This window comes from Helianthus annuus, chromosome 17 (assembly GCF_002127325.2).
Source record: "Helianthus annuus cultivar XRQ/B chromosome 17, HanXRQr2.0-SUNRISE, whole genome shotgun sequence".
Classification (NCBI taxonomy): domain Eukaryota; kingdom Viridiplantae; phylum Streptophyta; class Magnoliopsida; order Asterales; family Asteraceae; genus Helianthus; species Helianthus annuus.
Window position 1 is genome coordinate 143726317 of NC_035449.2, and position 13137 is coordinate 143739453.

The window sequence follows — 13137 nt, forward strand, 5'->3', positions numbered from 1 at the left end:
TGGTGAAATTTCGTGCAAAAATAGTTTAAGGTAGAATGAGAGTCGTTTACCAAATTGTGGGTTTCACGCCTATTTTGGTAAATTCGTCTCGTTGATGTAACAAGAATATAAAATAGCATAAGTGTATTCGTGTTAGCCTTAGGAAAGGCACATAATTTTAATCAAAAGTATAGCTAGGAAGCATGCATGGTAGAGTACAAAAGTTTTAAACAACAAATAAGAGGCAAAATTCCTAAAACTATAGACTAGGGCAAAAGCATAGCAATTTTCCTAATTCCCTATAGTTATGGCTCTGATACCAATCTGTCACACCCCAACCAATGGCGGAAACATCGGGATGAGACGAAGTGTGAAGATTGCTCAAGACATCATAACACTATTTGTGACGATAATTAAATAATTCCCATTTCATTTCATAACTTCAAATTGTCAACATTACATAAACTCAAGTAACAACAAGTTCAAAAGAAATACATAATAACATAAGCAAAATTGATACGACATATTAAACCTAACGTCTATATGTGTATCTAGGCATCAACGCTACTTCTTTTCATAGCATCGTCATCATCAACCTGTAACATGTTTAAAATACAATTCAATGCAAAAGCAAAGGCGAGTATACAAGTTTGGTACGTACATAACAAAAGATAAGTTTAAACAATTCCTCATAGCAAGCATGTGATTCAAGATAAACGATAAATATGGCATGTGTCTAACATATCAAACCAAGGAAACGCAACATGATCATGACATTACCTCAAGTTTACGGGCGGGTCGTTAATCCTATAGCGCTACATATGTCACGGTTTGGCTCGTACGAAGTTAATGATAAGTTCAACACATAAGTTTCACCCAAGTTTAAAGTATCAAGCAATCACGTATACAAGCATGTTATAGGAATGTTCATGTGTTTAAGCAAAATGTTCATGTGTAAGTTTGTTGATAGGTAAACATGTTACACCCCAAAAGTGGTAAAAGTAAAAAGGGGAAATACGAGTATACTCACGGTGTTTGCAAGCTTTCCTACTTGAATCCCGCGAGTGAGTTGGTGGATGGATTAGTTTGGAGCGCCTAGTCCTTCTACACGAGGAAACATAGGTGTGTGAGTTGGCGTTTAACGGAAGATTATGAAATTGGAGTTTTAACATAACATAAAGTAGAATAAAGTATGCTACGAAAAGTAATCATCTTTAACTTAGTAACCCTTGTATGACACTATGTAACCAATATGGTTAGAATGTTTTCATGGGTAATATGCCCATTAGAATCATACTTGGTGTTTTAGGCCTTAGATGATATTCTACTACTTTAACATATAAACACAAGTTCAACATTAAAGGTTCGAATGAATGTATACATATATTTAGGTTAAGTATTATATGTTATTTAGTCCAACAATTCAAATAGGAGGTAGAGGATTAGAATCCTCATTTAGGCACCTCGAGTTATCATGGAAGTCATGTATGGGGTAGGAAGAACTAGCTTCCGTTTAGGAACCCCTTGAATATTCACTACTTCTCTTGATGTAAAAACAACCAAGGAGGGTCACGAACTAGGATTAGTACAATAATATAAATAATCTAATCTATGAGAAATCATCAAATCATGGGAGGATTGTATGTAGGACAACCCAAGTGGTTCCATAATCACTCATTCATCAAGATCTAAGCTTGACATGACTTGTGGGTTAAATACCCTATTAAAACAGAAAGTATTTAAGGTTTAATCCTCTGATTTCAAGTGTCTCAACCTTGTTTTTAAGCTTAACCAACCATAAGATAGGTGGTAAGCATTAGGACATAGGTTTGAGATGAGTTAGACTCAAGTTTGATAAGCTTAAACAAGTTTCAAAACACAACAGAAAGTTTATGGACATTTTTAGGGCAATTCCAGGTCTGATTTCTCCAAGGAGAGATCAAGGAATCAAACCCCATGATTATCCAAGCAAGTAGGAACAAGAATCAAGTAATTTGGTTGAGTTTTGAGCAAGTTATGCTCACTTTTGTATGAAGGTATGAATCTGTCCGAATTTCTGGATTTTGCAAGAACTTGAGAGTGATTTAGGAGAGATTTGAGAGTTGTGAAAGTGGAAAATGGCTTGGAGAAAATGGGTATTTATAGGGGATGATTTTAGGGTTGGGTTGGTGAGCATTGAATGTAAGTAGTTGGGTGTTAAGCTAATAAAAAAAAAAAAACAATTAAAAGCCACCTCCAATCTGCGATCGGAGAGGCTGTTTCCCAGCCACTAATTCTCCTTGTTTTATTTTTTTTTTGTGACATATTAGGTTTGTATTATATATATATATATATATATATATATATATATATATATATATATATATATATTATAGTTACTAGGTTAATTATATACATACTAACTATTTAAAGCATCAAGAGTTAGTTGATTAAACAAATAAAAACAGAAAAAGTATCTACATATGGTTGGCAGTTCAATCGCAAGGCTGCTGCCTTGCTTAATTTTTATTTTATTTTTTTTTTATTAAGAAAATTGTAGTATTATGTTATATTAAATAACTAGAACACAAGTCGACAAATGAGTGTAATTTCCTATGATTAGGTGGAAGGTTATATTTAGAAAACATCATAACATACATTACTAGTTCTGATCATAGTGTTTGAAATGTTTCAATTTATTATTATTTTTTTTTATTAATTTAATAGTAATGAACATACATCAACGTAAGTTGATGTTTTCTATATTATTATTATTACTATTATATTATTATTATTATTATTTTATTATTATTATTATTACTATTATATTATTAGAATTAACAGTGTATCTAATAGTTAACAAGCATGTATAAGTTATGAGTATCAGTATGACGAGAATCGGTTGCGTGTATGCATCTGAGATTGGTAACGTATAACCCAAGTATTGCGACACGTATAAGTATGTATATAAAAAAATAGAATTTCATTACGATCGAAGCCTCACACTTACAATGGTTTGAAACAAAATACGAAATACAAAAGGAACAAGCTTTCCAAAAAAAAAGAATTACAAGATGAACTTTCTAAAAACGGAAAGCACGAAAAAGTAGGGCGTTACAATGAATGTCAACACGATCATCCTCATCAAAAGTTATGACTTTTCCTTCGGAGACACTGGATGTTCGAATGGGTCTATCTCCATTATCCATCTTAGTTTCCTTTGCATGTCTTTTAGCTGCAGAGAAGGATGTTCCACAAATGTCTGATCCTCCAGAAATAAAGTTTATAACTTGTGCATCTGCTGGAGGGGCTGGAGCTTTCTCTGGGATCCTGGGATCCTTTCAGGATCCTGAGTTCTTGACTTCTTTCTCCCCAATAATTCTTTCAAGTGCCCCTTGCTCAACAAGTATCCAATTTCTTTTCTCAGTGCGATGCATTCTTCTTTGAGATGCCCAAAATCTTCATGGTATGCACACCACTTTGACTTATCTTTAGTTGCAGCTGGTCTGTCATTTTTCCTGGGCCATCTAGCTTTATCACCTAAATTCTGCATTGCAAGGATTAGTTCATTGTTATCAACAGAAAAACAATATTCAGAAATTGGAGGATAATCCTCATCATCCTCTTCTTGTTCAACAGCATGCACATTCTGATTATCAGATTTGTTGTAGGATCTGAACTTGTTGTTCTTGAATGAGGATCCTTGCTTCTCTTGCTTTGAGGATCCTGCCAACCTCTCCTGGATCCTCTTGTCATCCTCTAGCCGGATGAACCTAAGTGCCCGGGTTCTTACCTCATCTAGGTTCCTGCATGGTGTCATAACAAGATCATCATAGAATAATGAATCCCTAAGCAATCCCATTTTAAAAGCTTCAACAGCCGTAGCTATATCTAGGTTAGGAATATCCAAGGATTCTTTACTAAATTTAGTGATATAATCCCTTAATGATTCATTATGACCCTGGGTTATCCTATACAGATCACTAGTTAAACGCTCAAATTTTCTACGACAAGAAAACTGGTTATTAAATAGGTTAATTAGATTAGCAAACGAGGTAATGGAATAAGGGGGAAGACTTAGCAGCCATTTAAGAGCCTATCCAGTAAGAGTGGATCCAAATCCCTTGCACAGACATGCTTCCTTTAACCTTTCTGGGACGGGATTGATCTCCATCCTTTCCCTGTATTGTGCTATGTGTTCTTCAGGATCTGTTGAACCATCATACAACTTCATGGTTGGCACGTGGAACCTCTTGGGTATCTCAGCATCACAGATGGGTGGTGCAAAACGAGATATCTTATGGCTCCCATCTGCAATCTCCGGGATAGGCTTGACCACTCCTGGGACACTTGATATCATATCCTTTAACTTTTGCAATTCTCTGGCCATGGCATGATTGATACATGTATCCTGCATAAGGCCATGGTTAGTGATATAAGAATTATTATATGTGTTACCTCCCATTGGGTTTAAATTAGGAACACCGGATGTGAATCCATATTGTTGAGACTCTGGAATGATCGAAGGACCAGTGGAAGCAATGGTCTGCATTGGAATAAAATCTCCCTGATGGATATCTGAACTCCCTGATTGCAAACTCCTTAAGGATCCCGGAATCTGGAAGGATCCATGGAACTGAGAGGATCCTTGAACCTGAGAGGATCCTTGAACCGGGGAGGATCCTGGAACATGCGAGGATCCTTGAACCTGGGAGGATCCTGGAACATGCGAGGATCCTTGAACCTGAGAGGATCCTTGAACCTGCGAGGATCCTTGAAACGGCAAGAATCCTTGAATCTGCTGCGCTCCCGAGTATCCTCCTGAGCTGGCGAAGGATCCTATATGCTGAGGATGGGATCCTACTGGTTGGAAGTATGACCCTGAAGCCTGAGTCATTGCTGATGATCTATAATGCACTCCTCTTGGTCCTCCCACATATTGAATGTCTGGAAGCACTGAAGGCTGAGAAGTTATAACCGGTGTATCGAAATTCAAAGATCTGGGCATCAATGGGGAATGATCCTCTGCCGATCTCTTCTGTTTCTTGATGTCTCCAATTTCTCTAAGAATCCTTTCGTTGGTCTTATCCTGCTGCTGTATATGCTCCTTCATCTGCAAAATCAGAGTAAACAAGTCACTAGTAGTAGGAGTATAAGAAGCAGAAGAAGTTGGAGGTTTTGAGAAAATGGGAGTTGGTTTCTTCTCGGCATTTTTCTGAGATCCAGAAGGTGGTGGAGGCAAAGGTGGAATGCCCTGAGATGAATTGACTGCAGACATCGCAGTGGAAGTGTTCTTTGATGATGAAGCCATGTGCTTGAATGCAATGAACCAAAATGATCACAAATAGAAGAATTTCTTAGGAATGAAGCACCAATTGCCCCACGGTGGGCGCCAAACTGTTTTGGTCAAAAATCACACAAGGATAATGCAACCAAATCTTCTGTAGTGAGGAATGATGCTTGAACTGATAAACAACAATGAGGATCACTCAGAAATGAATTGCACAAGTGACACAAAGATTAATACGAGGAAAAAGCCCTTGATCAATGAATGATCTCCGGCATAAAAAACCTCGGGTGATGGAAACTACCGATCACCAACTCAAATTAAACAATTAATGTGTTACAACTTTGGATGATAGCGAGCTAAGTACAAGGATCACTATAGTGTATCATGTAAAAATGTATGAAAAATGCTAAGTGTTTTTCCGAGAGCTGGTGAGAGCAGTTGTACGAGTGTGTGTAGCCAAAAAATAGCCAAGTGTTCTCTAATTAGCTCGCTACCTCTTTAAAAATAGAACTTAACTACACTAACTAACATTCCACAAATCATGCAAGTCTTCCACGACTCCATAACGTCCACTTCTAGCCAAGCACGTGCGGAATAAAGGTGGAATATTCTCCAGGAACGTTGCCAAGACCAAGTCCAAGCTGGTACTCCTGCAAAATAATACCATATCCAAGCTAGACAATCATTAGTATAAGGATCCTTAGGATGATCCATGATCCTGATCCTGAAGCACTTCTGAGGATCACTAATTGTCACAGAAGTAAGGATCACCAAACAGGATAATAATTGAGGATCACATGTCATTAAGAAATCCTCCCCTAACACTTATACCTAGCAGTATCCTCAAAAGCAGTAAGTGCGGTCCTTGTTAAGGATCACCAAGGTACACAACATCCTGTTTATTATGTAAGTAAGAGTTTGCTTGATGCTGAATCCAGGTATTCACATTTAGAAAAACTTATCCTTGCTTTGATTATGGCATCCACTAAATTAAGACATTATTTTGAAACTCATTCCATTATTGTTAAGACTAATTTTCCAATTAAGAATGTTCTCAGGAAACCTGAAATGTCAGGAAGGATGGCTAAGTGGGCAGTGAAGCTCAGTGCTTATGACATAAGATATGAGCCTAGAACAGCCATTAAATCCCAAGCCTTAGCTGACTTTGTGGCAGATTTCAGTAGTCACTTGCAAAGGGAAGCTGAATTAGAAGTCCAACAGCTAGAGGAAACTAAGGATCCTTGGGTACTCTACACTGATGGAGCCTCTAATGTCAAAGGAACAGGGCTTGGAATACTACTAAAATCGCCACAGGGGGACATAATACCCCACTCTATAGCTTGTGAGTTCCAAACTACTAATAATGAGGCTGAGTATGAAGCCTTGATAGTTGGTTTGCAAATTGCTAAGCATATGAGGATCAGGTATCTTGAGGTACATGTAGATTCATTATTAATCACTAATCACTTTAATGGATCCTATGCTGTTAAAGGTGAAAAGCTAATCAAATATTTAGAGATAGTCAAATAATTGGCACTCTCTTTTGTTTCCTTTAGTTTGACACAGGTACCAAGGGAAGAGAATGCAGAGGCTGATGCATTGGCTAATCTAGGATCATCCTTGAAGATCCCGGAGGATATAAGGATTCCTATTATCCATATCCTGACCCCTGCTATCGAGGATCATGTAGCTATGGAGATAGGAGAGGATTCTGTAATCATCCCTAGTGATGATACTCAATCTCATTCAGGATCATGGATCCTCCCAATCATGAGATACATACAACATGGAGAGATCCCTATAGGAGAAAACCCTAGAGCTTTCAAAATTAAGGTATCTCAATTTACAATATTGAATAATATGTTGTATAAGCGATCTCTTGCAGGACCATATCTAAGATGCATTGAGGATCCTGAAATCCAAGAAGTCCTAATGGATTTCCATGAAGGAGATTGTGGAAACCACACTGGGGGCAGGGCATTATTCTCAAGGATCCTAAGGACGGGATACTATTGGCCAACTATGAAGAAGGATGTTGTGGATTTTGCCAAGAAGTGTGATCCTTGTCAGAGACATAGTAATATCCTTCACCAACCAGCAGAGCTTTTGCATCCTATATCCTCTTCTTGGCCATTTATGAGATGGGGAATGGATATAGTTGGTAAGCTTCCTAAGGCACCTAGTGGAAAAGTGTTCATGCTTGCTATGACTGATTACTTCTCCAAGTGGATAGAGGCTGAAGCCTTTGCTCAAGTCAGAGAAAAGGAAGTTATATCCTTCATTAAAAGAAACATTATTACTAGATTTGGTATTCCTTCTGAAATTGTATGTGATAATGGATCCCAATTTATTGGGAGTAGAACTACTAACTTTTGTGACAGCTAGGGGATTAAGATGATAACATCAACACCAGTCCACCCACAAGCTAATGGCCAGGCAGAATCATCCAACAAGATCATCATCAACAACTTAAAAAAGAAGCTTGGATCCAAGAAAGGGAAATGGGCAGAAGAGCTACCTTATGTATTATGGGCTGATAGGACAACTCCCAAGAATGCTACTGGTCAAACTCCATTTTCTTTGGTATTTGGAGCAGAATCGGTGATCCCTACAGAAATGGTGGTTCCTACTGCAAGAACAAGTATCCATGATCCTGAAAGAAATGCTGAAAACTTGGTTCAAGACCTGGATACTATAGAAGAACTCAGGGATTTGGCAAGGATAAGGATCGCCAGTTATCAACAAAGGATGGCCGGAGCTTACAACAAGAATGTCAGGATCAGGAAATTTCAAGTTGGTGATATGGTATTTGTTTTGGTCAAAAATCAGGCTAAGATAATGTAACCAAACTTTTTGTTGTGAGGAATGATGCTTGAATTGATAAACAACAATGAGGATCACTCAGTAATGAATTGCACAAGTGACACAAAGATTTATACGAGGAAAAAGCCCTTGATCAATAAATGATCACCGGCATAAAAAACGTCGGGTGATGGAAGCTACCGATCACCAACTCAAATTAAACAATTAATGTGTAACAACTTCGGATGATAGCGAGCTAAGTACAAGGATCACTATAGTGTATCGTGTAAAAATGTATGAAAAATGCTAAGTGTTTTGCCGAGAGCTGGTGAGTGCAGTTGTACGAGTGTGTGTAGCCAAAAATTAGCCAAGTGTCATCTAATTAGCTCACTACCCCTTTTAAATCAGAAAATAACTATGCTAACAAACATTCCGCAATTCATGCAAGTCTTCCCACGACTCCATAACGTCCATTTTCAGCCAAGCACGTGCGGAATAAACGTGGAATATTCTCCAGGAACGTTGCCAAGACCAAGTCCAAGCTGGTGCTCCTGCAAAATAATATCGAATTCAAAGTAAACAATCGTTAGTATAAGGATCCTTAGGATGATCCATCATCCTGATACTGAAGCACTTCCGAGGATCACTAATTGACACAGAAGTAAGGATCACCAAACAGGATAATAAGTGAGGATCACAGGTCATTAAGAAATCCTCCCCTAACAATTGCCCCCAAAATATAAGGAGTAATTATGTAAAATAAACGAGTTGTATTTTGTTGATCTTATCCGCAACTAGCTAACGGATAACTAGCCGTTGAACACGGACTAGCCGTTGCAAATCTGACGTCACTGAAGTGACCATCCTGCAAATCATCATTACAAATAGGAGTTAGAGATAGGATCAATTTGTATTTAAATCCAAGAGAAACTCCCTTTAAATTCTCATCCGAAGATCAATCAGGTATTCTCTTTTCCTCTTCTTCCTTCTCTTACTCTGCTTTTCTTTCTTTACCATCACCTCGTCAAAAATGATGCTCCGAAACTCTCCCTCCAAGGATCACCAGAAGAACAGCCCTTTGAAGAGTCAAGGGATCATCAAAGATTCAGCGACTGAGAGATGTTGCTTTACTGATCCACAAGTAGATAGGATCCGGCACTGCTTTCCGGCGAACACCTTCTTTAAACCTTTCGATCCTACTGTTCTGAGTGACTATATCTCTGAGACTTGGGTAGCTTCCCGGTCACTCCTTTCATGATAGGATATTCATATCCTTTCCCTCAATTCACCCAGTCTTTCTTCTCCCTCACCGGCATCTCCTACATCCAAGCTATGCCAATGATCTGGAGGGTTTTATATACCCTTGAAAGGATCATTGAACAGGAAGGGATTGACTTAGGAATGTCGGAATTGGCTGAGATGTATGATCTCACAACGTTTGGATCCTACTGATATCTGTTTAAGCAAAAACCCGGTGAAGAGCACCCCATTTTCAAAGCCACCGAGAATGATACAAACTGGAAACGACGCTTTTTCTTTGTTAGAAGAGACTCCATTCCAAACGGAAAGGATCTACCCAGGGAGTGGTCCACCCATGGTAGGATAGAGGATCCTGAGAAGGATCACCAGATAAAGTTGCTTCGGCATAAGGATCACTAACCCCCTTTTGTTTTATGTTATGTAGCTGTCACTGTGTCACACCTCATACCATCTCCTGCCACCTAGGAAAGGCTCGCTGCTTTTAGACGACTCGGTCTTGAAACAAGATCATTCAAGACAAACACCCAGGATTCACAAGAGGTATCCTCAGGCTCAGTCACCATGTCAAGTAAGTATCCTGTTTTTTGTATAATTAAGAATTTAAATAAATAGTTAAACAGAAATAGGATAAGGATACTTATCTTGTTTTGAATGTGCAGGTGCCGGGAAATCCTCCAAAACTGCCTCCAAGTTCAGCCTCGCGGATCTTGATACTGTGAGATCCACCAAGAAGAAGGCCACTGCAAGCCCTAGTGTCTCGGTTCCCAAGGCACCCACTAAGGGAAGGGGTGGCAAGAAGAGGAAAAACTCTGAAGTTGAGGATCTGCAAGGCCTGCCACTGATCCGCCAGCAGTTCCTTGAATACTTCAATGACGTAAGGATCATTGATTCTGCTTATATATCCTGCTTATTTGAGGATCACCTGATCTTGAACTGCTTTGTCTTTTTTGCAGAAATTTGCTAAGATTGAGGACTATGTGGGCAGTGTTGAGGAGCTGGACAAGAAGATTGTTGACCTCCAACAAGTTGCAGTGCTCAAGGATCACAGCCCTCCAAGCTGCCAGGACCGAAACAGCCAAAATCCTCATTGACATCGACTACGAGAAGCATGAAATCGTGGAAGGTGCAAAGGTCTCTACTGCCATCACAATGTACAAGACAAAATTGCAGATGGCCCAGGAAGCTCAAGATCCTGACTTTGACAGGAGCAGCTGGGATGTTAAGGGCTGGAAGGCAAGGCTAGCTGATCTGGAAGATGATGAAGAGGCTGAGGAGATTTTGACGATCGAGGCTGGAGGCAGTGGGAAGGATCAGGTGAAGGATACTGGAGCCGGAGAGGATGAAGACGCAGCGAAGGTGTAGGCTGCATGATTGGGCAATGATGGACACTTCTAGACATAGCCGGAGCCCAATTTTTTGGTTTGGTGGTAGTTTTTTTTTGTGGTTGTGATGTTTTAAAAACAATTATGGTCTGTACTTGAACAATAGGTTTTAGGGTCAAGGATCTAGGATCCTGTGGACAATAGGTAGGATTACAAATGGTGGAGGGATCCTCTGTTTGGGGGATGAAGCCATTGTGATCCCGCCGCCTTTAATTTCCTGCACTTGCTATAACCGCATAAACAATGGACACCCGTTGCCAACCCATGTGGACAGGCCACGTTTTGCTGGTAGAAACGTGGGTTGGCAATTTTGACAACCTTAAACAGTTTAAACTTTTGTGAATAAAATAACTTTAATCTTTTTTGGCTTATCTTGTGTTGATATACTTGTTAACATTTTACTTTCCAACTGTTATAATGTTTACTTTGTTCAAATTTATCAAGCCTTGAAAAATTATCCAAAAAGTTGAGGATATGATCAAGGATCACATATCCCATAACCGGTAAACTTTAAAAAGTGATATAGTTTAAGAAACATAGGTTCAGTTGTCAAGGTATAAGGGTCATTCAAATAAACAATGAATAAAATCAAAATAGTTAAGGATCATACCTGAGGATCCAAGTTAGAATCCTAACCCTTAATACTATAATCAGGATAACCATAAGACAAACCTTATGAGAAGGTGATCAAGGATCCTTAAATGTTTGTCTTCAAAGACCTGAAATAGGATACAACTTGGGATTAAGCCAATATAAGATAAAAGTTAGCAACTGGGGACAAGCCCAAAGGATAACTGGGGACAAGCCCAAGGATAACTGGGGATAAGCCCAAGGATAATTAGGGACAAGCCCAAGGATAACTGGGGACAAGCCCAAGGATCGTATGCAAACTGGAGTATGGCCCTTACTGGCGACTATCCAAACTTAGTGACATGAAAATGCCAAAACCTTAGCTAACGTGAAAACGTTAGAAACCTTAGGAACGGATGTATGGTACGTCTACCATTATACGTAGGATCCTAGATATAGCCAGTACAATAGAATTATCAGCCCCTAAAGCGAGTACTGGTCCCACTTCCATGAACTATACCAGGATCGTCGTGCGCTGCTGGCAAAACTGGGGTCAAGCCCAAATAACTGGTTGCTTTTGTGGATAACCAACCCTTCGCTAAGGATACCTGAACCTTCAAAACTCAGAATCACGTGAAAGGTGGATAAAGGATGCAGGATCCTTATCCTTTTGTGAGAAAGTAAGGAAATGAAATAGTTTGAGATTAGAATGTTACCAAAATGAGGATCATCTGTGCTCTAAGGATCCTTTAAGGATACTTATCATGTGAGGATCATAGACCCTTATCACATGAAGTATTTCTTCAAATGGACAGCGTTCCAGTCTCTAAGTAGCAAATCACCTTCCATTGTTAGCAATCGATATGCCCCATTTCCTGCCTCAGCTTCAATCAAGTAAGGGCCTTCCCATATTGGTGCCAACTTTCCATCAGCAGGATTGGTGGTATTCTGAAGTGCTTTCCTTAGTACCATATCACCAACTTGGAACTTCCTGATCCTGACATTTTTGTTGTAAGCTCCAGCCATCCTTTGTTGATAACTGGCCATCCTTATTCTTGCCAAATCCCTGATTTCTCATCATTTTCCTCAGGATCACGAATACTTGTTCTAGCAATTGGACCCACCATTTCTGTAGGGATCACTGATTCTGCCCCAAATACCAAAGAAAATGGGGTTTGGCCTGTAGCATTCTTAGGAGTTGTCATATCAGCCCAAAGCACATAAGGTAGTTCTTCTGCCCATTTCCCTTTTTTGGATCCAAGCTTCTTCTTCAAATTGTTGATGATGATCTTGTTAGATGATTCTGCCTGACCATTAGCTTGTGGGTGGACTGGTGTTGACACTACAACAAAAATGGCTTTTTAGGACCTTTTCTGTGGGACGCTTGTAAAAGAGAGTCCTAAAAAACTATTTAATAGGACTAATGAACTTTTGAGGTCCTTTTATAATATACTCTACTAAACCGGTGTCCTAAAAAACTATTTAATAGGATGGATGATTTTTTGGGGTCCTATTATCGTATAATTTAATAGGACACTTAAAATGTAGATCCTAATAAAGTACTTTATAAGACATGTAATTGTGAGTGTCCCATTATGTGGTACTGTATTAGGACACTTGATCATCTGGGGTCCTATTATACATAACTTAATAGGACATGTTGTAGTTAAGTCATAAATGTTCAGTGTTATAGGACCCTTTCTAGTCGAAGTCATATTAGAACTTAACTTAACAGGACACTTGACACTTGGGTCTTATAACTTTAAACTTTATAGGACGCTTAATTATTGTGGTGTTATTATAATACACCGTAATAGGACACTTGATATTTGAGTCATAAAACATTAGTTTTATAGGACGCTTATTCGCTAGAGT